Below are 26,204 nucleotides of genomic sequence, written 5' to 3' on the forward strand. Positions count from 1 at the left end.
TGAATACATGTGGCAGTATGACCTGGTAGACATCACCTAAGAGCTTCCTTTTAATGGACTTCTATGGTACCAAGAACCAACCAATCTAGCCAGTGATAAGTGACTGCTCAGTTTTGAAGATGCTTTACTGTAACTATTGCTTCTTCAAGTTTGAAAGCTATCTGATATAAATACCCAAAGGATACGCAAACAGTACAACCCCAGTTATAAGCTAACAGTGTTTAAAAGTTCAACAAATTTAGAACATCTATCAACCCATCCAGTTAATCAAGGAATACAAAAACTTAAAGGTAAAAGTGAAAGTTTCCTTATAATAGAGGCCATAATTTCAGATTTAAGTCACTTTAACCAAGGCAAGTAGGCATTTCTTTCCTCTTTGAGTAGAGAGAATGGGACAGAAATATTCCAATCATAGCAAACTGGGAGTAAATTAACCCAGAAATATCGAAGGAATAAATTAACCAAATGATTAAGAATATTAGTCTAATCCAAAATGGTGGATTATGCTTATAATATGAAAAATATTATTCCTTTTCAGAAGGAAAATGAAAGTAAATATATGGATACTGGATAATTAGAAATGTAGCTGGACTCTTAAAACAATGCTTTCAGTTTACAGAGCATGCTGAGCATGTTATGATATTTTTGCGACAACCATCTGTGGTAGGTAAGTTAGAATCATCTTCATTTTACAGATGAGAAAGCAAAGGCTCAGAGTGACTTAGTTATTGCCCAAAGTCACACAAATTTTAAGAAGCAAAGTAGAGACTTTTGGTTCTAAACCTTGTGTACATTTCTCAGTCTCTGCCTCTTCTTCACTTCTCCACCAATCCTGCTACATTTTTTTTTTTTTTTAAAGATTGGCACCTGAGCTAACAACTGTTGCCAAACATTTTTTTTCCTGCTTTTTTTTTTCCTCCCCAAAGCCCCCCAGTACATAGTTGTATATTTTAGTTGTGGGTCCTTCTAGTTGTGGCATGTGGGACACGGCCTCAACATGGCCTAATGAGCAGTGCCATGTCCGCACCCAGGATCCGAACCCTGGGCTGCTGGAAGCAGAGCGCAAACTTAACCACTCGGCCACAGGGCCGGCCCAATCCTGCTACATTTACCTGTAGAGATTTTAAAAGGATTACCTACATACAATATTGCATCAAAGAATAAAAGCCTCAACAGGCTTCAAATTCTAGAAGCATTGCATACATCAAATTTAAAAACATTGTAGGACCCTTTTGCATATAAAAAGATGCTACGTTAGATGGCGATGTTCCTTCTAGGAGAATGGAATTGAGGCCTGAGTAATTCTCCAAAACCAGCTCCAAGAAAGCAGCAGAAAGGTGACACACCAGGCTGTTTAATCAGTGTCCAATTCACCGAAGACATGTACACAAATGCAATGACTCTTGATGATGTGAATGGACAATCAAACATACCTGAGCAAAAATTTTGGCAAATATTCTCTCTCTTCAAAACTCTGAAGAACAGGAGAAGGGGAAAATCAAAGGAAGAAGTTTCAGAGTGAGCAAAGAATAATTTGATGGTGTCAGGAGTAATACTAGTGGATTCCTAGAGCTCAAGGGGAAGCTGTAAGCACTGATCCAAAGGCGTCTAAATATTTCCAGAAATGTGAGCTTCTCTCCACAACATGTAAGGTTGATGAATCAGGCAGCAGAGAATTGTTCAAGAAAATAACAGGCTTGCATAAAGTGTCCCAATTCTAGTTTACCATCCGAAGACCTGTATAAGCCTATCTTCATGTCAAATTTTCAGCAAAAAGTTTGAGACAATGATAGTATCTTTAAATGCAGTTCTAAGACTTTGTGACCCTGAAAAATCTCAGTGCTTACTCTAGGGAGATTCCAACCAATTTGATGTGTTTAGGCCAACATTACTAGATTCATATTTTAAGAAACTGCAGCCGATCCATCTCAGGCAGAACATTTCCCCAACAAGAACATTTAAAATGTAATCTTTATACTGTTTAGTTTTGTTTACTTGATTAATTTTCTTACGTATTTTGTTATCAATTATTTGTATTTCCATGGTATGAAATATATTTTTAGGATGAGAATATCCAAAGGATAGCATTTTGTCAGAAGAAAATGCAGCTAGCATATGATAACATGGAGAAGCTGGGTCATTATTTGGATGATACCCATGTGGTTAAGGCCACAGTGAAACTTTCTTCCAGAAAGAGCTATAGGAGTACAGAGAAGAGGAAAAAAAATGGTATGAACTGGGCCAAGATGATAAGACTTTCATGGAAGACATGAGTCTTGAGAAGGACTTTGAAGAATGGGTAGGATTTGACTATGTGGAGAGGGGTCAAGAAGTTTTCCCAGGCCAGAAGAAATTGAGTAAAGGCTATGAGTCAGAAATGAGCATTATCCAGAACTGTGAGGAAATCAGTTAATCTGGAACAATGAGTGACTTTTTCTTTTTATTTATTCAATAAATATTTCTTGAGTAACTACTAAGTTTCTGGCAGTATACTAGGTGAGAGAGAAACAAGATGAATATTTCATAGTTTCACTCTCAATAATCTCATTGATTAGCTAGAGAAACTCTATTAGTAAGAAACTGTGGGGCTGGCCCCGTGGCTGAGTGGTTAAGTTTGTGCACTCCGCTTTGGTGGCCGGTGATTCGCTGGTTTGGATCCTGGGCACAGACCTACTCACCACTCATCAAGCCATGCTGAGGCGGTGTCCCACGTAGTAGAACCAGAAGGGCCTACAACTAGAATATACAACTATGTGCTGGGTGCTTTGGGGAGAAGAGAAAAAAAAAAGAAAAAAAGAAATTGTGCTCAGCTTCCTGAAAAAGCAGTATGACTATTGTGACTTAGAGTTTCCCAAAAGGTGTACCGTATAGCACATTCCTCTTTTGCCAATGGATTGCAGGGGTGACAGGATAATGAACTTCCCATTCCTCTATTAGAGAGTGGAGAGAGAACTTTGAATATTCAACTTTGCCTGTGAGTTGCCTTTTCCTTGAAAGTATAAAATATTATCATTTTCTATATATTTTGTGGTATAAAAAAAATCAGTAAACACTGGCTTTACCAAACAGATTGACATTTTTGTCATATTCAGAAACTCCATACTACACAGCTAGGCATGACAGAAGTTTCATAATGTCCCTATAGCTTCCTTTTATCTTTTTGTTTCATCATCCTTCATACAAGGCTTTTATTTTCATGGTTGCCACATGACTCCAAAACGGCTGCTCTGTGTCTAGTCTCTCATCTGTATTCTACTTACAAAGAAGGGGGCTATGCCCATATTAGGAAACTAAAACTTATTCAGAAATCGCCAATGTTTGAATTGTTCTCATTCATCAGAACTGTCATGCGAGTAGCCTTACCTGCCCGAGAGTCTGGGAGATATAGGTTTTTAGCTGGATACATAGTTCTTTTAACAAGAACAAAGGAGAGAATGGTAATTGGGTCTGTTGAGTCTACTCCAGCGGCAAATACGTAAGCAAACAATTACAATGTAATGTATGAACTTAAGCAATATATAGACTGTCTTGAAGAAAAAGTGAAGGGATACATTAATTCTGCCTAAGGAGGTACTTGTTTTACCAATGGCAAGAAAATGAACAGAGTCTTGAGTCTAAAGAATTAATTTAGTGTAAACTCAAATTAAGACAGAACAAAATTCCCAAGGAGATGAAGTGTACGGCTGAACATTTGAGTTTGGTAGCCAAAAATGTCAAAGACATCTGCCAATCTTTGGCTTTTTTTGAGGTCTGGGAGCTTTCATCAGCACAAGGAAGCTCCGTCTGTGTTTTTGGATCTGCTGTTTGTGGCTAGGGAGCCAGGGCTTGGAAAAGAAAGACTCTACAAAGAGAATCTGTGGCAGACCTCAATAAAAGTAGGGGAGCTCACCCACTGGGACGGCTGCTATCAAAAAACCAGGAAACAGCAAATGCTGGTGAGGATGGATACGCAGAAACTGACATCCTTGTTCACCCTTGGTGGGAATTTAAATGGTGTTGCTGCTGTGGAAAACAGTAAAAGAATTGAAAATAAAGTACCATATGATATAGCAATTCCATTTCTGGTTAGATACTCGAAGAATTGTATTCAGGGTCTCAACAAAATATCTGTACACCCATGTTCACAGCAGCATACTCACCATAGTCAAAAGATGGAAGCAACCTACGTGTCCATCAACAGATGAATGGATAAACAAAGTGTGATATATGCCTATACCAGAATATCGTTCAGCTTTAAAAAGGGAGGAAATTCTGACACATGCTACAACATGGATGAACCTTGAGAACATTACTTTAAGTGAAATAATCTAGTCATGAAAAGACAAATACTGTATGAATCCACTTATATCAAGTACCTAGTGTAGTCAAATTCATAGAAACAAAAATAACATGGGGTTGCCAGGGGGTGGGGGAGGGAGGAGGGGGTAATTATTGTTTAATAGGTATAGAGTCTTAATTTTGCAAGATAGAAAGAGTTCTGGAGATTAGTTTCACAGCAGTATGAATGGATATAATACTACGGAACTGTACACTTAAAAATGGTTAAGAAGGTAAAAAAAAAAAGTAATTTAAAGTCGAATGCTTCACACAGCAACAATTTCCCATTATTCTGGAGCTTTACACTCCTAGGATTTTTGTAGTCGTGTGTGTCTAGCTATGACTTAAAAATATCACTTTATTTTTTAACAGTGCTTTTCTATGGATTTTTCAAACATTAGGACTATAAAAGGAATGTCCTAGAAAACAGGAAAAACAAAGAGCAGTGGCAGATGTTGCATGATGTCCTACCTTGAAGGCCATTTTAAAAACCATGGTGAGAATAATCCTCGCATTGTCAGGTGCTGCTTTGGAATGAAAGCTATTATTCTAGAAATAGATTCAAAACAGAATTCTTGTTCTTACCTACTTGGCTGGTAGTCAGAAGTGGCAAGCACCTGAAGAAGTGAATTGTCTGGAGGCACCTGGGTGTTTTTGCGAAAAGAATGTGGGCAAGAGGGAGGATGGGAAGAGCAATGTTCCTGGGAAAGGAAAGAGGATGTGCAAAAGTATGGAGGCACGAGAGAGGATGGCATTCCAGAATATGAATACAGTGCAGTATGAAGAGTTATGAAGAATATGAAGTGCATAAGAAAGAGTTCCTGAAAATGAGACCAGAAAGGTAGGCAAAGATGTTCAGCGCTTACTATGTGCCAACCAGGTACAGGTATCATATCAGTTAATCCTCATGACTCTCCCAGGAGGGAGGTGCTGATAATATCCCCATTTTTCAGATAAACAAAGTAAAACTTGGGGAGATAAAGTAACAGTTGATATTATAAGAATGATTTGCCTCGGGCTGCGTGGGATTGATCTGCGTGGTCCATGAGGGTCTTGCCTTTTAGGAACAAGACAGTTCAATTTAGCCAAAAGATATTACATATTTATTGGATACAAGGTACATAGCCTAAATAATCCTTTACATGTGTTTAATGATACTGTCCAAAAAGAACTTTCTAGCACCAGAAAATAGATAGGTAGGTGGAATTCTTCCCACCTTCTAGGGTCCCATTTAGAGGGGTTGAGTGAGTTATCTATGAGTGCTGGAAGGATAACTTGAATCGAAGTCTTCTGTGTTTTCTACTAAACCTCGCTGCCTCATTTCTCTATAGGTTAACTTTTTTTCCTTTTTCATATCTGTCATCTCTTTATCCCAGTCAGAGGGTAAGGCACACTGTTTGGTCTCATTTGCAACCTTTTCAAAGGCTTTGGTGGTGGAGACTCTCTCTGAGAGGAAAACAAAGCCACAAATGTTTCTTGTGGTGATTTCTATTGTTGTGTGGGAGATTTACTCCACTAAATGCCCAACCAAAGCTAACAAGTGACTTCCAATTCCATCTTCTTTCAGAAATACCTTTAACTTTACCACAAAATTCTTCTAGGACTCCTGCTCTGTGTAATCATATTTATCTTTTAATTATACAGGAAATTATCAAAAGGCTTTACTGGAACTCCGATGAAATATATAAACAACTATTGACCCACGTCCAATAAAAGACATGATTTAATATAGAAAAAGGAAGAAAGAAGTGACATAGGATAATTCATGGATAGTTTTAATTTGTATATAAATTGAATTGTTTTAAAGAGGAGAAAGCATTATTGAGAATTAATGGTAAATGCAAATTATGGAACACAAAAGTATTTATATTAGATTATTTAAATCCATCCATAATAATCATATTTTAGGTAAATACTTACTATATATCAGGTAACAAGTTGAGCACTTCCTGTCCCCAAGCCTGTCTATAAAATTAGAAGTGCATTAGTAACAGAGGGGTACACCAGGCATGACAGAAGGCAGAGCAGAGAGGCCAACATTAACAGGGTGGGGTGAGCCCTCCAGCCCCGTGTGCTCTGTGACTCCAGGAATGCATGCAGCCAAGTGCCAACCTCCCCTCACCTCTACCCAAACAAGCAGAGGCAAGGGAGGCCTTGCAGGAAACAGAAATGGAGCGATCTGAGAGAGGAGAGGGAAAAAAGTTAAAACAAGAGAAAATGATGTTTGGGATTAGAAGGAAGAAGAAAAAGAAGAGAAAGGCGGAATGAACTGTAATGTCAAATGCTGCTGAGATCAAGGGAGCAAGGCAGGGAAGTGCTGGTTTAATCCACAGTTAGGAAGTCCTTGTTGATTTTAAGGGAGCCTTTTTTAGTAGAACAGTGTGGCTAGAAGGCAAGCTGTAATAGGTGGAGGACAAGCTGAGCAGGAGGAAGTGGAATGTAGTGTGATCACCTCTTCAAGAAGTTTTTGTTAAGGGAGTTAGAAAGGAGAGAATTTGTGAGGATTTCTGCTTATTAGGGCTCTTATCTTTTTCATACCGTAGAGACAAGGTTATCTTTCGAGAGCAAGGATCTTGGAGGTGGGGCATAGAAGTCAGAGAATTGTTAATAACTGAAGGGAAGATGTGAACTGTGCTTTAAATGGTAAATGAGATTTATATCAAGATGACAAGAGAATTACTCTGTGTTTATTCCTTAAAAACTGGATCTGTGGACTCTGAGTACCTATGCTGCAGTGTATTTTGATGTACTGTTTAGTACTCTCTGCCTAAAAGGAGGGAGTTCTTTGTTCCATGTGCCGTACGATTCCCGCCCCATTAAAGCTGTATTGTCTCCAATATTACTGCAAAAAGTCTGAGATGCACAATTCACAGACACCAAGAGCACACTTTGACAAACATACATGTAATAGAGGGCAGCATTCACTTGATATTATGAAAAATATATGTACACACCGATCTCTCCAGAAGGCCGAAAGAATGTTTCAACATAAATTGATGGGGTTACAGACATTCTTTTTTAAATGAGGTGAGCAATCCATTTAAAACAATTTCATTAGACCTGTTTGATCTCAGAACCCTTCTAGAGTAAATGCATTCATTCGTTAGTATCAATTACCAAGCCCTAACTTGGGTAACTGAGATGCCTTGCACAGACAATGAATTGTCTTTAATCTGCCCTTGGAAATGCACCAAAGCACCACAAGGCTCAAACTAAAATTAAATTGTCTTCAAGATGCTGAGCAGACCAAAGTATGACCTGAAAAATGCCATGTTAGAACAATCCTACTCTTTTAAGTTCTAGCCCAGACTAGAATTGCATGTTGTGGATTTTCTTACCATTTACAACAGGATCTTCAGCTGTTTAAATGTAACTTTAACCCATGAATAAATACTTTCCTTCCCATATGAGTAAATCATGCCATCATTTGTGGGCTACAAACCTGTGTCAATCAGAGCATTGTAACAGGCAGTCTGCCCTTCCACTCTCCCTTGTAAAACTGCCACGGATTACGTCAAGTCGCAATTCCCCTCTGCCCAGCAGATAATGAGCTGGCACATGTAGGAAAGATCGATGTCACACAGAAGGAGGAGATAGTTTTGAAGCTATCACTTTCAGTTGCCATTTGATTCCATTTGCAGAAATCAATCTCCTCCTCCCGGACAACTCTGAATGCGTTATCGTGGCAGCTCCAGTTCATTGGATAACCAAGTGTTCCCTTTCACTCAGGGGAACAGTTTCCATCTGAATCAAGTGGAAATGAAATACTCTTGCAGCCGGGGAGAGGGTGGGGAGCAAACAAGCAATCTATTGTATGTGCGAAGATGGCATATGCACAAGTGTGCACTTGTGCAACTACAGGGTAGCTACCCATATGGATGAAAATAGCTACAAAGCTGATGCCATCAACAGTTATTCCTGAAAACTCTATAGACTTTGAGACTGAGGGCAACTGCAACTGGGTCACAGCCTATTGTGTAAATGTTTATGGACATATTCATGTGGATAACAGATGATAGTCAACTTTTAGCTCACTGTGCTATCCAAGGAGCAGGAGAAAAACCCTAATGCCTATCACTTATGCTTGAATTTACGGTGTTTTTATATTTTTCAGAAGAAAAGTTGCCTGGTGATCTAAAAGTGGATAATACTCCAAACAAAATAATGAGATCCCATGCAAGCATCCTAAATACTGAACTTGGCAAGAGTTGACCACCAAAGAATGGACTCCAATCAAAACTTGAAAGAGCACAGTTGTAGAAGCCAAGGGCCGAGAGAAGATGGAAAGGATTTGCTCTTGCAGAAGCCCTGTTTCTGAACACCCATTGCTACACAGTGTGAGAAGGCCCGATGGGTTAGAAAAAGGATTAAGCCATGCAGAACTGAGAAATAAGACACTGATACAGGTAGAAGATCAGATCGAAATATATAACAAAGGATAAAGGAGAGGAGGCAGGAAGAAAGTAGAGCCATGGATATGTAACATCAATTTTCAGAAACACTTAGGAAACGTTAGGGTGGCAAAGAAGGCAAATTATTTCTTGTGATTACATTGAACATCAACCCACATTTCTTAAATGTTCTTAAAGAATGCTCCTCTTCTTAAAATGTTCTGTTGCAGACTAGGGCAAAGAGCTGTGTGTAGCCTGGTGCCAACTTGTTTTAATCACCTCCTATTCACACCATTCATGAGGGAGAGATTCGTGCCCTGTGGTTGTGGGATGGCCAAATGCACAACACCTGACACTGGACAGGTGAGATGATTGGCAGCAGTTCATCAGTCACATATGCTCACAGCCCAGGGAAGGAGAACACCACGTGCCATACAGGGCTGCATGAAACTTGCACTCAGAGTGAAAAACTGTGGCCTGTGGGAAGCAGGCTTTGTAGTATCAAGAGAGTGGGATGACCCTCTGTTCTGTGGGTGGATGATTGGCTGGTTTGAATAATCCCATGGACTGGCAGGGGACTGAAACAGATTACTCAAGCATAAGCAGGAACTTCACCTGGCTTCCTTGATAAGGAGGGTTGTTTGGCTAGGAAACCGTATCCATAGGAGCAGAGTTGGGAGGGGAACTTGTAGTTAGGCCATTTGAGGGCCTCCTGATTTCACCAAGTATCAAGGCAGAACATAACATTGGCCCTTAATTTGAGGCCTTCCACCACACACCCAAAGAGGAACCAGTAAACTGGCAAATGTACCACTCCTGCTTCCGCCATTCAAAGCTTCCTAGTTTCTTAACTCTGTGCCGGTAATACAGAGCCTGTTTGCGGAAAATTATCTACCTCATCGCTTGTCTCTGCCTCTACTTTCACAGTTTCCAGAAGGGTGCAAAAAGCAATTAAACTTTTGGTTTCAAGCCGTTTCGCTGCTGCTCTCAAGGCTATATATGAAACAGAAACAGACAGAGGTAAGACAAGGAGTCAACAAAGTCCTTAATTAAGTGCAGTAGGTGATAACAGCAGTGAGCATTTGAAAAGAAGATTTGGTACATATGTGTTGCCAAGAAACTGCCTGGAGGATGTGGGCACTAATTGCTATTTTTAAAATATACCTTGAAAGAGTCTCACTTGCCTAGACAATATTAAAGGAGATGGAAAGGAAATTGACTCCCATTGAATTACTCATTGGATAAGATTTTATCCGAAATAGGCGATGAAACTGATTGGACAAAGTGTGACATGTGGGAAATGTTCTACTTTCAGTATATGAGGTGCACTGATTCTTCCATTTGTGTCTATTTCTATTTGGGGAAAATTCCCCATGGTGCCTTTCTGAAGACATTAAGCTTTGCTTTCAAAGATCTCATATGCGTTTACAAGATTATTTTCAGAAATTTTACGCAAGTAACTTGACATCACTTTTGTACTAAAAATAAAATACTATCAACTTCAAAATTTTAGCAACTCGCTTGCCAATTCTCTCAAGCAGAAATAATTGTGCCATCATCTGATATTTAAAGCGCCCTGTTCCTTTATTATAGTACTGATCACACTGCATAGTAATTATGCATTTATATGTCTGTCTCCCCCTCTAGAAGGTGAACTTCTTAAACTAAGGGGTGATCTTACTTCTTCCTTATAGTAACATCCCCATCACTACGAGAGTTAACTAACATGTAATAGTGTTTTAGTCAGTTTTTGTGGAATGAGTGAACGAGGTAATGAATGGCACCCCTGTAAACTCTAAATTTATATATACGAATGCCTACTTGATATTTCCACTGGAATATCCATTAGATACTTCAATTTAAGATATCCAAAAAGACATCTTAACATGTGTTCCCTCAAACCTTCTTCTTACTCAGTACTTCCTAAATCAGAAAATGATAGTAGTACATGCAGCCGCTAAGGCCAAAAATGTACAACTCAACTGGAGAGAAACGTTCCCCAGCTCCTTAATCTAGTCCAACAGCATGTCCTGTCTGCATCCAAAGTGTAACACATATCCATTCAAGTATCTCCATTTCTGTTACTACCACCCTGGTCCAATCCACCATCACTTTCTACCCGATCTCGTTTGCACTGGTGCCCCAGTCTGTTCACATAGCATGTGTGGTGACCTTTTAAAGAGATAAATCATATGTCACTTTTCTACTTGATGCCCTCACCATCTCCCCATCTCTCCTACACTAAAGTGCCCTCAATGTGGATCCTTTCTACTTCTCTTGCTCCATCTTCCACTGACCGCATTTCCTTCAGTCCGCTTCAGGTCCGCCAGCCTCAGAGATTCTCAGATGAGCCCAGCTCATTCTGTCACATTGTTTTATTCATGAGCTTTTTCCTTTGCATGAATTATTTGTCCTCTAAGTGTATTCATGAAAAGTTCCTTCTTCTCATTGAAGGGTCAGCTTAAATTTCAACTCTTTATTAATACCTTTCTGACTTTTCAATCTAAAGCAGCCCCTTGGTCACTCTCTTTCATATCACTTGGCTTTATTTTTATCACAGTATTTATGGTCATCTGAAATTTTCTTATTTGTTTTCTTATGCTGGTCTTTATTCATAGCTAAATTTGCAGGGCTTCAAAGAGTTCTTGGCACATAAAAGACCTTCAGTAAATGATGTTTGCGAATGAATAAGTTCATGAATGCATTAAGAAACTGAATCAATGAATATATAAATGAGTTTGTGAATAAATGCATGAATAAAGGAATTTTATTTCTTGACATTTATATTATCTTGATTATATCACTAGTAATACGAAATACTATGTATTACTAATCATGAGCTATCCATCTCTACCTTTATGAGACATATATAAATTAATGAAATTTGATAGGACCCAACCTTATAAACTTAGATGTATTTAGATTAAGACAACCCACTGACATACTTGTTTTTCCACTGCCATAATTCAGAAGTAAATTTTAAAAACTTTTATTGCAATTAGCTTTATTCTATTCTTCTTACCTCCTTTTTCTCTATCCTTTACAAGTCTCTAATGCTTGAGAATTTTCCTTTTTTTCCAATTTTCTTCAGAGGCAAGACTATGAGTAGAGCAGTATCATAAAGTAATGTGAATCTTCTTAATCTGAACAGTCCTATACTTATTGAAGAAATTGAATTTCAAGTTAAAATTTTCCAAAAGAGAATATTCCAGGCCCAGATAGCTTCGCTAAGTACCAAATATATAAGAAAGGAATAATACAAATTCTATGTAAATTCTGCAAGAAAATTGCAGAGGGGAAAAATCTTTCTAGCTCCTTTATGAGGCAAGTGTTATTCTAATATCAAAATCAGGTAAAGATTTTATAAGAAAAGAAAACTACAGACTTATATCTTGTGAACAAGGATACAAAAATTCCTAATAAAATGTTTGCAAGTTGAATACAACAATATATTAAAAGGATAATATATCATGACCAGATTGGGTTTATCTTAAGAGTATAAGTTTAGTTCAATGCTTGAAAACAAGTCAGTGTAATTCATTATGTTAACAGACTAAACAAAAATATGATCACCTCACTAGATGACAGAAAAATAATTTGACAAAATAGAATATCCATTCCTTATTTTAAAAACTCTCAGTAAACTGGGAATAGATACTTTTTAAAATTTAATAAAGGAGATCTATAATAAACTTACACCTAACATCATTCTTAATTGGGAAAGACTGAACTTACTTCCTAAGATCAGGAACAAGGTAAGGATGTCCATTCTCATCACTTCTTTTTGACATTTTACTGGAGGTTCTAACCAGAGCAATAAGGCAAGAAAACTAAATAGAAGCACCCAAGAAACAAAAAGCTTCAAGACAGTATGTTATTAGTGTGAAGGCAAATAACTTAATGTGAAAAATAGAGTCTAGAAATAGACCCACACATATATAGTCATTTAATTTTTAACAAAGGAGAGAAGAATATTCAGTGGAAAAAGGATTGTCTTTTCAACAGATGATATTGGAATGGTTGGATTTCCATATGCAGAAAAAAATGACATTTGATCCATACCTCATACCATATACAAAAAATAACTCAAAACAGATCACAGACCTAAATGTGAAATCAAAAAGTATAAAACCTCTAGAAGAAAATATAAAAAAAAAACTTTTTGTCACTTTGGGATAAATGAACAAGAGGGAAAACATTTTTTGGTGGAAAGTTTAAAATGGAGTCAATAAATTCTTCTCTAATAGAAAAAATTTACACATTTTAAGAACTCACATAAATAAATCTTGGTTTAGCATTAATAAGAATTCTGCACTAAGGTTGGTTGATAAGCATTACCTAATTTTTTCAATTTTTTGTTAGCATGATTAGGCTAAAGTCAGTTTGTGCATACATTAAATAAAGGAAAGAAAGAAAAAGAACTAATTTATTGAGCAGAATAAAGTCTACTGTTTTCCAAAGGACTCTAACCTAGGTCATTATTTTCATCTCTGCTCTTTTCATTCACTAGAAATCCCTGACTCCTCAACCTATATCCATGATAAGTCCCCTTTAGCTTACAGCTTCTCCTGATGATGACCAGAACAGTAGGAAGCCTACCATCCAACAATGTTCCATGTGAATCCCCAGAGACACTTTTCCAAAGCTCCAAGAAATGCATTATTGAGAGCGGTTCCCACATCACTGAGAAGCTTGCCATCTGGTGGTAGAAGATGCTGTTACAGACTGATAAGAACGGGACACGATAAGATCTCAAAATCAGAGACCAGCTAGGCAGTATTTAACTGTGAGAAGGCAGGTGGCTGCAATTATAGAAATAAGCAACAAGGAAGGTCTGAATGACAGGCAGAAAATTGGGGTGGCACTTTCCTACAGAAATCTATGGAGATAGATAGTTATGTAGAACACAGTGCCCTAGATAGATAAGCAACCTAGAAGGGTTATTACTCAACCTATAGAATCAAAATAATTCAAGGATGGAAGATCAGGAAGATCAAGTAAAAAACATAATCTCTTGCCACTTTCTAGATCTGAGCCAGATTTTAGATCTAGAACCCAGTGACTGAAGGAGAGGCCAGGTCTTCAGGAGGAGAACTCTGTAATACCATTACAAGTATTATAATTATTCCTTTGGTCTTTCTCCAAAGGGAACTATGATCACTGATGCAGGTAGCTACACTGGGGAAAGGAACACTCCGACTATTCAGACATTTGAAAATGTCAGACACAGATCTGAGTTGATACTGATATTCGGGAACTTGAAGTATGATCATGGTGCCCCTGTTAAAATGAAGATGTATGGGAACCAGCTAACAGAATTCTGGTCCAGGTTCAGCTCATCAGTAAGGCCACTGAGCTCACAGACCCATGCAGTCGTCATTTCCCCAGCCACCAAATGGATAATTAGAGTGGACACACCCGCTAGTTGGCAGAACTGATGCATTAGTTCCTTGGTCTCTGGAGTAAGAGCTATCAGAGTGGGGAAAGCCAAGAGGAAGACCCTGAAATCTCTCCCTTCCTCAATCTGGCTAAGACAGTAAATGCAAAATGATACTGAATCCTGGGGACTGGCAGAGGTGGATGCCTCCTTTAAAAAACGAAATGATACAGAGTTGATGGTTCTGATCATATCTCCAAAAGTAGTCTGGTCCCTACAAAAAACAGACAGATTTTGATGGATCGCAGAAGACTATTTCAAACTCTACCAAGCAGTAACTGCATCTCAAATGATGCTGTGAAAGTTACTGGAAGAGATTAACACAGTCTCAGTGTATGGTATGTAGCCATCTATTTGGCAAATGCATTCTTTTCCATCCTTATTGAGAACCAGGGCAAGAAGCCGGACCAAAAGCAGATAGCCTTCACATGGGATGGGCAACATTATGCTAACTCTCCCACTCTTTGTCATGAGAGAGGCTGAAGAAACTTGGAACATGTGTAAATTTTGCAAAATTTCATAATAGTACATTCTATCAATGACATCATCTTAATCAGGCTGGAAGAGTAGGAAATGGCAAGTATGTTAAGATCTTGATAAGATAGCCATACTATAGGTAATGCAGGACCCACCGTATCAGTGAAGATTTTAGGGGACATGCTGGTTTGAGGAAAACTTGAACATCCCTTCTAAAGCAAAGAGGAATGTGTCGCATCTCATACCTCCTATCACTAAGAAAGAAACACAAAGGTCTATCAAGTGACATGAAAGCCTGTCAAGTTTAAATTGGGCCCAGAGTTCGAATGGACTTTGCAGCAAGTGCAAGCCACAGTGTAAACATTCCTGCCTCTTTGACCATGCAAGCTGGCAGAATCTATGATTTTGGAGATATCTGTGATAGAAAAGACACCTTTTAGAGTTTATGGTAAGCATCAGTAGGAGCATCACAAAGTGGATCCTTAGGATTCTGAAGCAAGGCCATGTCATCTGTAGCAGATAATTATATGCTATTTGAAAAACAGCTCCTGGAATGCTGTTGTGCTCCAGTAGAGCAGGAGGACCTAGCCAGTGGACATTCAGGACTGTGAAGCCAAGCTCCCCATCATGAGCTGGGCTCTGTCAGAACCATCTGAGATCAAGCACTGGCTGCAACAGGGAGCACAAGTGAGCCTCAGGAGCAGGTAGCCCAGACACTCGTGTCATCCACCATTGCTGTCCTCACAGCTCTCTCTCTGCCTACACTAATTCCACATGGGGAAGGAGACCTTTATTACTAGCTGATAGAAAAATAAAAAGTTGAACTCAATCCATAGATGGTTTGGCTCAATCTGTTAATGAAGGCCAAAAAAATGGACTACAGCTACATTATAATCTGGCTTCTTGATGGCCACAAGAGACATAGTGAGGAGAAAGCCTGCCATTGGGTGCCTAACTATTCACTTTGTATGGAATGAAAACTGGCCTGAGGTAAAAAATATATTTAGATTTGCACGCAGTGATGAACGTCTTGGAAACTTCATAAGGGAATTGACCTGAAAAAATATTGGCATAGCTAGGACAAGGAAGCCTTGAGAAGAGGCACATGGGTGGACTGACAGGAGTTGTCGCAAAGCATGAGGATTTTTGTGTGATGTGTTAATGCCTACCACAGACAGTCCATCAGGGAAGAAGCACTAATCAACTAAACAACTTGGCCAGTTGATGTCCATAAGTCCCTGCATCAACTACTCCAGTGTTGGCACAATGGTACACATGGTGATACGGATGGGAGCTGTCTATGACCAAAAGTATACGCTCTCCCTCACCGGATCTGATCTAGGTACTGCCACCGCAGAATGTCTACATTGCCAGCAACTAAGCTCCTGATATGGTACCATCCTTCACTGAAACCAACCAGCACTTGGTGGCAAGTAGATAGCTTACAGTAGACTTCTTCTACCCTGGAAGAGGAAGCAAATCATCTAGGTTATTAACACATATTTTTGGTATGGATTTGACTGTGCTGCCCACAGGGCCTCAGCTCACATCACTATCTGAAGGCTCACAAAGTTTGTTCCATCAACAAGGACTCCCACTTAGTATCACTCCAGTCCGAGGGACTCCTTTTACAGCAAAAGAGATTCCGCAGATATACATTACCATGGGATCTATTGGTCCCATCACATACTGAACCACTCAAACTGAGGCAACAGCTTTGGAGTTACATCCAGAAAGGATAGGGTCCCATCTTCCAGGTCACAGTATATTCTCTAAATCAACAGTATGATACTGTGACCCAACAAATAGTGTGCATGAATCCAAGAACCAAGAAATACAAATAGGAGATGATCGTCATGTTCAGTGGTCCACTTAGGGAATATATGATTTCCATCTCTGCAACTCCAAGCTCTGTGGATCTAGAGATTCTGGTTCCCAGAGGGAAACACTTTCTCCATGCAATGCCACAATACTTCCATGAAATTTTAAGCCACGACTGCCCTCTAGTCATTTCAGCCTCCTTGTGTCAAAAAACCAGCAGACCGGAAAAGGAGACATAATCTTGTTGGGAGTATTTGACCCTGATCATCAGAAGGAGGTAGGACCGCTGTTATACAAAGGCAGAGAATATGTATCTGATACCTAGTGATCTATGGTGGCATCTGTTGGTACTGCCTTCATCGATCTCCACAGTAAAAGAAAACGTGTAGCAACCATACTCTGAACTAGGGACTCAAACCCTATATAGATGTTAATGTCACTAAGATCAGCAGAGGTGCTAGGTGAACTTGAGAGGTGTCTAGAATGCATAGTAGTGTAGGAAAATGATGAGTATCAGTTGTGGTCCCAAAACTAACTATAGTGGCCGGCACTATAGTTTGTCCCACTAACCATTCTCTTGAAGTTTTCCCAGGAAAAGGGACCAGCTGGAATTCTGGAGAGGTTGTTTCTTGATGGGCAAACGTATTTCATGAAGCAAGTGGAGTTGAGTAACTCAAGATGTGGACTGTCCGGTAAACTGTGCTACACTCCTCCCTTCCACTCTTTAGGACTGAGAAAGTCAGTCCTAAAGTGTTACTCAGTCACTGGCAGTGTTACCTGTCTATGACTCACAGCTGAGACCCTGTCCAGGAATTATGCTTGGCCGAAGGGAACTGCTTTGCTCAAGGTTATGTCACCTCCTGGTGTTAGCCCACACCCAGTGTCTATCTGGTCAATGAGTTCATATGAAGTCCCAACCCCATTGCCTCAATTTTAGGCTTATCTGAAAGGCCATCCAAGTTTCAGAGCTCTCTGTGGAATCAGCTGAGGGTTTTGTTGAAACTGAATCACAATTCAACTTCTTCCTCTGCTCTGTCCTCCTTCTCTCATTCCGCACAACTACTGTTCTTGAGAGCCTGCCCCAATAAACTTCCTGCACACACATCGCTATCTCAAATCTGTTTCTTGGGGAACTGAAATACTGAGGTTGACAGACCATTTTCATCCAATTTGAGAAACCCTTTTGATCAGTAAATTTGACTTATTTACATTTATTGCAATTACAGATGTATTCTGACTGTCTGTAGCCATCTTATTTCATGTTACATGTTTACCACCTTCTCTTTTTATTACTTTTTTGTCCTTTCCTGCTTTTTGTTCATCTGAAAGTTGCACACTATATTTTTATACTTTTTCAAATTGGACTTAATTTATTTAAGACATATTTCTGTTTAATATTTTATATAAATTTTCCAAATGTATTATCATTTATATCTTCCTCATGGAAAAGCTAAGTACTTAGCAATGTGCTCTCCTCCTACCTCATGTTTCTACCACAGGATTTTAGTTCTGGGTTGTCATTTATACACATTTTTAGGACACATTTGTTAAAAAAAATATTAAATTCTACTAAATTATTTATTCATACTTAGTTCCAATATACCTTGTTGCATCCTCCTTGAATTTCTGTTCTTGTTTTTAATGAAATACTTCCTCTGAGATTCCTTTTAAAATTAGTCTTTCTGCGGTAAAACTTCTGAGGTTTTATATCCCTGAGTAAAATTGCACGTTACTCTCACTCTCACATTTGTGTGAAGAGTTAGACAGATATAAAACTCTATGTTAGTTTCTTTTATTTTCTTTGAAAATATTATTTCATTGTCTCCTTATTTTTAAGGTTTTTGAGAAGTCTGATGCCAATTAAAATTCTGTACCTATAATCTATTTTTTTCTCTATAAGCTTTTAGAACCTCCCCTTCCTTCTTCTCTTACTGATATTCTTAAAATTCAGTTCACTGTCTTTAAGGGTTTTTTTGTTAGTTTTACATTGTTCTGTTTATTCTTTTTTGTTTGGTCTTCTATGCACTCCTTCAAAATGATCATTTCTTTCCTTCTTTTAATCTGAGAAATTAGGATAAATTATATCTTTAACTATGTCCTCCCATGTATTCATTGTTTATTTTTTCTCTCTTATGGAGGATCCATTATATATCTGCTGAGACTTCTTCTAGCCTCCATATGTCTTAACTCTCCATTTTTATTTTCCATCTCTCCTTTTTCATTTTGGTGAGGAAGATTGGCCTTGAGCTAACATCTGTTGCCAATCTTCTTCTTTGTGCTTGAGGAAGATTGTCACTGAGCTAACGTCTGTGCTAATCTTCCTCTATTTTATGTAGGATGCTGCCACAGCATGGCTTGACAAGCACTGCTAGGTCTGTGCCCATGATCTGAACCTGTGAACCAAGGGCTGCCAAAGCAGAGCACACAAACTTAGCTACTATACCACCTGCCAGTCCCTCCATGTCTCCATTTTTATCTTCCATTTCTCTTACTGAACCCTTCCTAAAATTATTAAAGAAGTTTCTAAATCTGATCTTTCAATTCACTAATTCATTCTTTGATTGTTTTCTTTCTGCTCTGCCACTTATTCATTGAGTTGTTTGTTCAAATCACAAGATATTTTATACCCAGTATTTTGAATTAATTCTTCTTTATAACTGCTTACTCCTGCTATACCAATATCTTTCTTTATCTCTTTGAAGATCATTTCTTTTTTATTTTAATCCTTTTTCCATCTGGTCAGGAATTCTGCTCTTCTCATACAAGCTGTTAAATGGGTTGTCTTTCTTCTGTAACGACGGTCTTCCTCAGATAGGTTGCTATGCTTCCCTGTGGCCACCTTTCCCCTGGACGTATCAGCCACTGGGCTGATGATGAGTATGTGAGAAAGTAGCTAAAGCAGCCTAGGTTCTACTTAACAGCCTCCCATAAGTTTAGGACTTGGGAATGGAAGTGTCTCAAGGTAGAGAGCCTTTACAACCTCTCCCACACCAGGCAAATCTATCTCACAAGGAAACTTCTCGCACCTCCACCAATATTATCTTACTTGGGTATAATTTTCTCACCTTCTGATTTAGATAAAGTGGTGGAGAGAAGAAGTAATAAATGGCAGTGGCCAGCCAGTCTACCTACACTTCCCGTTATCTGCACCTCACCTCAGCTAAATGATATTACCTACACATTCCACCCCCAAGCTGAAATGGCACTGCTATTTTTCTGTCTTGAATTAATTACTGGCTGGGCAATGTTCTTCCCAAGGCAGTACTGGTGGGAGGCAAGGTGAGGGGAGCGATCACAACTAAAAATATGCCTTTGTACCTCTTTCCCTCTCATCGCACCTGGTCTTCTTCCACTCCGAGGGACTGTTTCTCCCTTATATTAAAATATAGTCAACTTCTGTTTCCCAAGATCTTTTTTATAGTAAATGTATACTCCTACCGAGAAAAGAACAGTATTGAATATTTCATGTCTGTAATACAAATATTCAACTTAGATACATCAGCAACCCTCCTGCTCCCGTGCATCTCTAAGTTTGGGCTAGGCAGGGAGGCATAGCAGCTCATGTTAGTTTGTCACACCGTCCATCATCATTTGATCTGTGTCATTTAGACATATTCCTTAAAAAATCAGATTTCTGGAAGCTCTTTCAATTTCTGAAAACACGTAAAGAATACCCTTTTTTGTATGTGAGTTTTCAGTTTTCTATCTGAAAATGGCATAAGATTAATCTGTGTATCTTATTTAATAAAAATGAAGACCAAAAAAACTACATGAGGCTAATTAAGCATAAGGTACCTCAAGCTTTAATTCTGGCACTATTTCAATTTTCAGTACTTTGTTTATGATTCATATAATAGTTTGCTTTAGACAAATTAATTAGTTGTATGTGTCAAGCTAGTTAAATGCATGCTAAATATTTTCCCAAGAGAACTAAGTTGAAACTGGGTGCTATTAAAAAACCTTCAAATGAACAAAATCTGTTTTTAACAAGTCACACATTATTAATTGGAACTGGATAGTGAGGCATATTTTTGGATGCTTGCCGAGAATAATTATGGAATTTCTTTTTTTATTGGAACAAGACAAGTTAATCAAGAAAAGCTAATCCAGCTCATTATGGCCAAAGCTTGAAAGCATAGCCATAAATTACTCACCTTGTCAGTTTAGGTCAGGGTTGAAAAAGCAAGTGGGGTCCAGGGATCAATCTTATATTATATTTGATACTTTAGAGAGATCTTCACCCAATTCCTTCATTTTAAGTAGGTAAGAAATTGAATACCCAGAAAAATAATGTTATTGACCCAAAGTCACACAGCTGGTTGGTGGCAGAGCCAGAATTGTGAAATAAGTGTTTATTTCTACCATGGCTAAAAAACATTGCTTATTCAGTAAGTGTTATTATTCATCTTTCTACATTAAATCTAAATGGTAGTTGAGGGCAACTAGACTTTTGGTGATGAACGTGATGCAGTCTCTACAGAAGTCAAAACATAATGATGCACATCTGAAATTTACATGATGTTACAAACCAATGTTAACTTAATAAAAAATAATAAAATCCAAATGATACTTTATTTTTGAAAAATTTTTATAAAATTTGTATAAATTTTTTATAAATATATGTTTCCAAATAAATTAAGTCATTACCCATAAGGACTCATTGTCTCCCATATGCATTGTTTTTTCTGATTTGTGCCTGCTTAGCATCAGCTTGGTCTTTTTTTTCTTCTTTTGGTGCTTCACGAAATTATCCTCCTCCATAATGCACAGTCGTAATGGGACTCTTATTCAATGTGTCCACTCCCTACACCCTAACCCAAGCAAGTTCAATCAGATTCTCTTTCAAGACTTTACTTCTTGAGAAGCATGATGTAAGAACAGGAAAAATGATCAGTGGAAACATGTTCATTCTGAGTAATTGTCGTTATCTAGACCCACAGATCTTCCCTGAGTCTGATCTCTCCAGGAGCTTGATTCTCCAGTCTTCTCATCACCCTTCTATTTACTCTTTCCATTGCTCTTCCTGTCATCCAGCAAACTGATGTCCTTTTTTCTCTGCATAAGTTAGCTAGAATCGGTTTCCGTTGATTGCAATCATGAAGGTCTAACTGATACAATGTCTAACTCTGTGTCTGAAGCAGGAGACAACCTTAACCAGATTGCTGTGTGTGGCCAGGAGTAGGGTTGTTCCCAATGAGAGTTGAGCTGGCATTCTTCGTTGGTCCTACTGTTTCATTTGCTTGAACTTTTGTAAAAAACACAAACAACACAAGATGGACCTAAAACTTTCACTTGTTAGCAAAAACTTTCTATGATTACTGGACACACCTAGCCCGAATATGCACCTTAACTCAGTATCCAAACGAAAAGAATCAACTGCCCTTGGGCTTGAGGCTCAAAAGAAAGACAAATGTCTTAAGGGGACTCTCTAAAGAAAACTCACAAGAATAAAAGTCTTAGACGTAGAGAAATTTAATACATTCTGCTTTTACTACTGAATTTTTTTTGTTTCTTTTTTTTTGCTTGAGGAAGATTGTCACTGAGCTAACATCTGTGCCAGTCTTCCTCTATTTTGTATATGGGACACTGTCACAGTATGGCTTGATTAGCAGTGTGCAGGTCTGTGCCCAAGATCTGAACCTGCAAACCCTGGGCCACCGAAGCAGAGCACGTGAACCTAACTACCATGCCATCGGGCTGGCCCCCTACTGCTGAATTTTTAAATTTTGGTTTCCACAGTGATATATATTCTAAAGAAATGACAAACTGAATACATGTGCTACAAGGAGATTCTTAAATAAGCCTAGACTGACCTGGGAGCAGTAGAAAGACCACACCAAGCCTATAAAAAGCACTCTGCAGTTATTTTAGATGCTGGGGGTAGATGGTACAGGAGATGGGGGCAGCAGCATGTCAATATTGGAGAGTGAGCGACGCTTTTGGAAACTGTCAGACATCTTGCTCCTTCCATTGTAACTGAAGAAATTGAATGACAAAGGGAAAAGAAGGAGGGAAGGGGAAGAAAGTAAGAAGAAAAAGAAGAAGAGGAAGAAAGTAACATTTATTACAGATATTAAGGACCTGCTATGGATTAGATACTTTCTAGGTGCTTACACTAATCATCTCACTTATTCCTAACTACCCTGTGATATAGATATTATTATGCTCATTTATAGTTAAAGAAATTAGGGCTGGAAGAGATCAACTTTCCTCAGGTCACAAACTTGTGAGTGGAAGATAGTTTTTGGAGTCAGATCTGATTCTAAATTCCACGCTTACACTATTGTTAGTGCCTTAGCTGTTCTCGGCTAGTACTGCCACCATTACTGTTTCTACTATCATCGCTATTTGGGCATAACTAGGAAGACTCCGTGAAGAGTGAATGAGGCATTGATCAGAAAACTTCACTAAAAGGAATTTGTCTCCCTTCAGTGTGTCTTACATGCTTTTTAAGTTTCATTTTTGTGCTAGTATCTGATACTCTGATTGGTTTCTTGAGTATTTGTTCTTCTTTCTCTTCCCACTCTCTTGTCAAGATAAAAAAACTCTTTTACTTTAAATTAGTTGATTACAGCCAGTGTCTTCAAGGTAATTTTTGCTACCAAACCATAATCAGACCCAGTTGCAGAACGTATCGATGTATTTGCTCTCCTTTTCATTTTACTGAAATCAACACAGAGAAGAACTGAGTCTTAAGAGCACCCTAGGAGTGGTGGGGAGGAGGCCAAGCGAGTACTCATGTCACTTAATTACACCTGTGTCCTGAAAACATAGTCAAAAGTGGGCCCTTTGTTACTTGAAACAAGCTTCCTTCTCTCTGTAGTATAACACAATGGTTAAGAGAGATGGACCAAGCTACTTGGTTCAAATTTGTTTGACTTTGTTGATTTGTTTGATTTGTTTTATTTTAGGCAATTTAGGCATTTTTTTTTTTAGCTTATCTATGCCTCAAGTTTTCTCATCTGCAAAGTAGTATGCATAGGATAAAAGAAGTTAACACATGAAAAATATTTGGCCCTGTGCCTCTGGCAAATAGTATCCTTTAATAAGTGTTAGCTACTATTTAAATTACAATTGTATTAGGATAAGATCTGGGGGTTCTTCCTTTGGGGAACTCATAGTAAACCTCTAGAAGAGAGTAAGAACTGGCCTCCACTTTTTCTACCTTTTCTGAGCTGTTCTGTTGGACTGAGGACGAGATCTGATTCTTTACTTAAAGCTACAAGTTTACTGGGCATCAAAAGATGGTAAATAGGATTAAAAAGTGAAGGCAAGGAGTAGATTAAAATGAGAGATAAAGTGTGGATAATCTAATAAAAAATGCATTTGAGGAAAGAAGTAAAAATAAAGTCTTCATCTGCCTGGATGAAATTTTAAATGAGTGTTTAAATGGTTCCAAACTTTTATCCGTTCTCCACATCAGAAGAGCTTGAAACATAAAAGGACACACCAGCAATTTAAAAATTTGCCCAGACTGCAGGGCCTTGATGGTTCTATTAATACAGGCTTGAACTCGCTTAATATAAAGCACATACACTGTCGATAGATAGAGCTTGGAGTTGGTAAATATTATAATAAAATTGATTTTGTTCATACCAAGGGAAATGGCCTAGTGATTAATCAAATCACCTTTAAAAATACAGTAAGACATTTTGCTATTTATATGTGTTCTCACAAACTTCCAAATATCATCCAAAAGATGTCTAAGTCTTTGTATAACCAAATCACTTTATCAAGTATACCAGGAAAGCTATGATATTTTTGTATGTCAAGTCAAGTTGCTCAGGCAGAACAAAACCAGTGCCATCACAACATCACCTTTCCAAGATGTTTAAACATCTACTTTTACTTTTAGGACAAGAGGTCAAATAACAGAAAAGTATAAATTACCATGGATTGAGTAAAATAACAACTCTTTCCAGAAAAAAATGTAGCTGTGTCTGGCAACTTTTTGCACTATGGTAATAAAAACCTAAAATATATACAAAGGAATTATGATATCCAAGATTACTCAGAGTGTGAGGAAACATTCTCAGAAACTACTGGGGAAAAGTAAATAGGTAAAAGTCTTTCTGGAAGAAACTCAACATCTTCAATGTGTCTACACTTTGACGTAGCAATTGCACTTCTGGGAATTTATTCCCACAGGAGGCATTCGTGTAGTGATTCAGCGTAGAATTCTCATGTGAGACTTCCTGAATTCAAGACTGAATTCAGCTTTTAGAAAAAGTTACTCCGTGTGGATAAAGACAGCCTAGAGACGCGAGGTTTGACAACCAGAAGGTAACTTTGGGCATTTTAGAATAAATATCCCTTCTTTCTGCTAAAAACAGTCTTGGGTCAGGGTTTGGTGAAAGAAATTCAAGCTGGATGTCAGCCCCAACTAGCCACCTAGAAAAGATGCCCGTGTGAAAAGAACAACCTACGCAATCTGAGGAGAGTGGGTAAGGAGTATCAACCTTATATTAGTGTGAGGTTCAAGTGAGATTATCTATATAAAGTGCTCATCATGGTGCCCGACACGTGGTAAGCACTCAATAAATGGTAGCTATTATTTTATTATCATAGTTTACAGAAAATGGGTGTTCAAAGAAAATTATTGTGCTAATCATTGCAGCATTGCTAATAAAAGTGAAGATTTGAAATAATCTAAATATCCTTCAGTAGGAGATAATTTAAATAAAATGTAGTACAGCTTTGAAATTCTATAAACTTTATTTATTTTTCTCCAATTTTCTATTGTGGTAGAATACATGTAACATAAAATTTACTACTTAACCATTTTTAAATGTACAGTTCAGTGGTGTCAAATACATTCATAAGGTTGTGCAACCTTCACTGCCATCCATGTCCAGAACTCATTTCATCTTGCAAGGCTGAAATTCTGCAAACTTGAAAATAATGAGATAGATCTAAGGTAATAACACAGAAAGATGTCCATGCTATATTATTAGAAGGAAAGTTGGAAAGTTGTAGTATAATCTGAATTCATTTTTCAATATGAAAGAGAGAGAATTTATGAGATTATCCTGTCAGCATCAATTTTCTGGAAATTGCCTTTCCTCTCATTCGATGGTTAGTCTAGAAGCTTCCCTGTTAGTACAATGTGACACAGTATAATAGTAATAGTTGCTACTTCATTATGATGTTGATTAAATGAATTAATAGTTGTATGGCAGTTGGATCTCTGCTGGGCACTCATTAAGTATGACAGAAATGTTTTTATTCTTGATACAATGAAAGTTTGGGAAAGATCTTCTCAGTAGCCTCCTCTAAGATAGACAGGCGGGTAATAGCCACTGAGAAACTATTCTTTTAGTTACCTTGATTTTGTAAAACTGCTGCTACTACTACTAATAAAACAATGACAAAAACAACTATATTAGTAACAGCTAATATTTCTTGAACACCCCCTATGGCAGGCACTGGGCCAATGCTTAACCAGCATTATCTTATGTAATCTTCATAAGGTTGTGGGATAAATACTAATATTTCTATCTCATATGTGAAGAAATGAAAGCTCAAGGAGTTTAAGAAACTGGTCCAATATCATATGGCTAGTAAATGTTAGAACCAGGTTCTAGAGTCACAGATGTCCTGCTTCCGGAGGGACTTTCTTAATCATCACTAGGCATCATGAGAGCATAATATAGTGTATATAAGTGCACACATGCATGTGTGTATGTTTACTGTACACGTGTGTGCATATGTACTATAATGTAATGAAGAATTAGATCCAGGTACATGCCACGTTCTAGAAC

This window comes from Equus asinus, chromosome 4 (genome assembly GCF_041296235.1).
Source record: "Equus asinus isolate D_3611 breed Donkey chromosome 4, EquAss-T2T_v2, whole genome shotgun sequence".
NCBI lineage: Eukaryota > Metazoa > Chordata > Mammalia > Perissodactyla > Equidae > Equus > Equus asinus.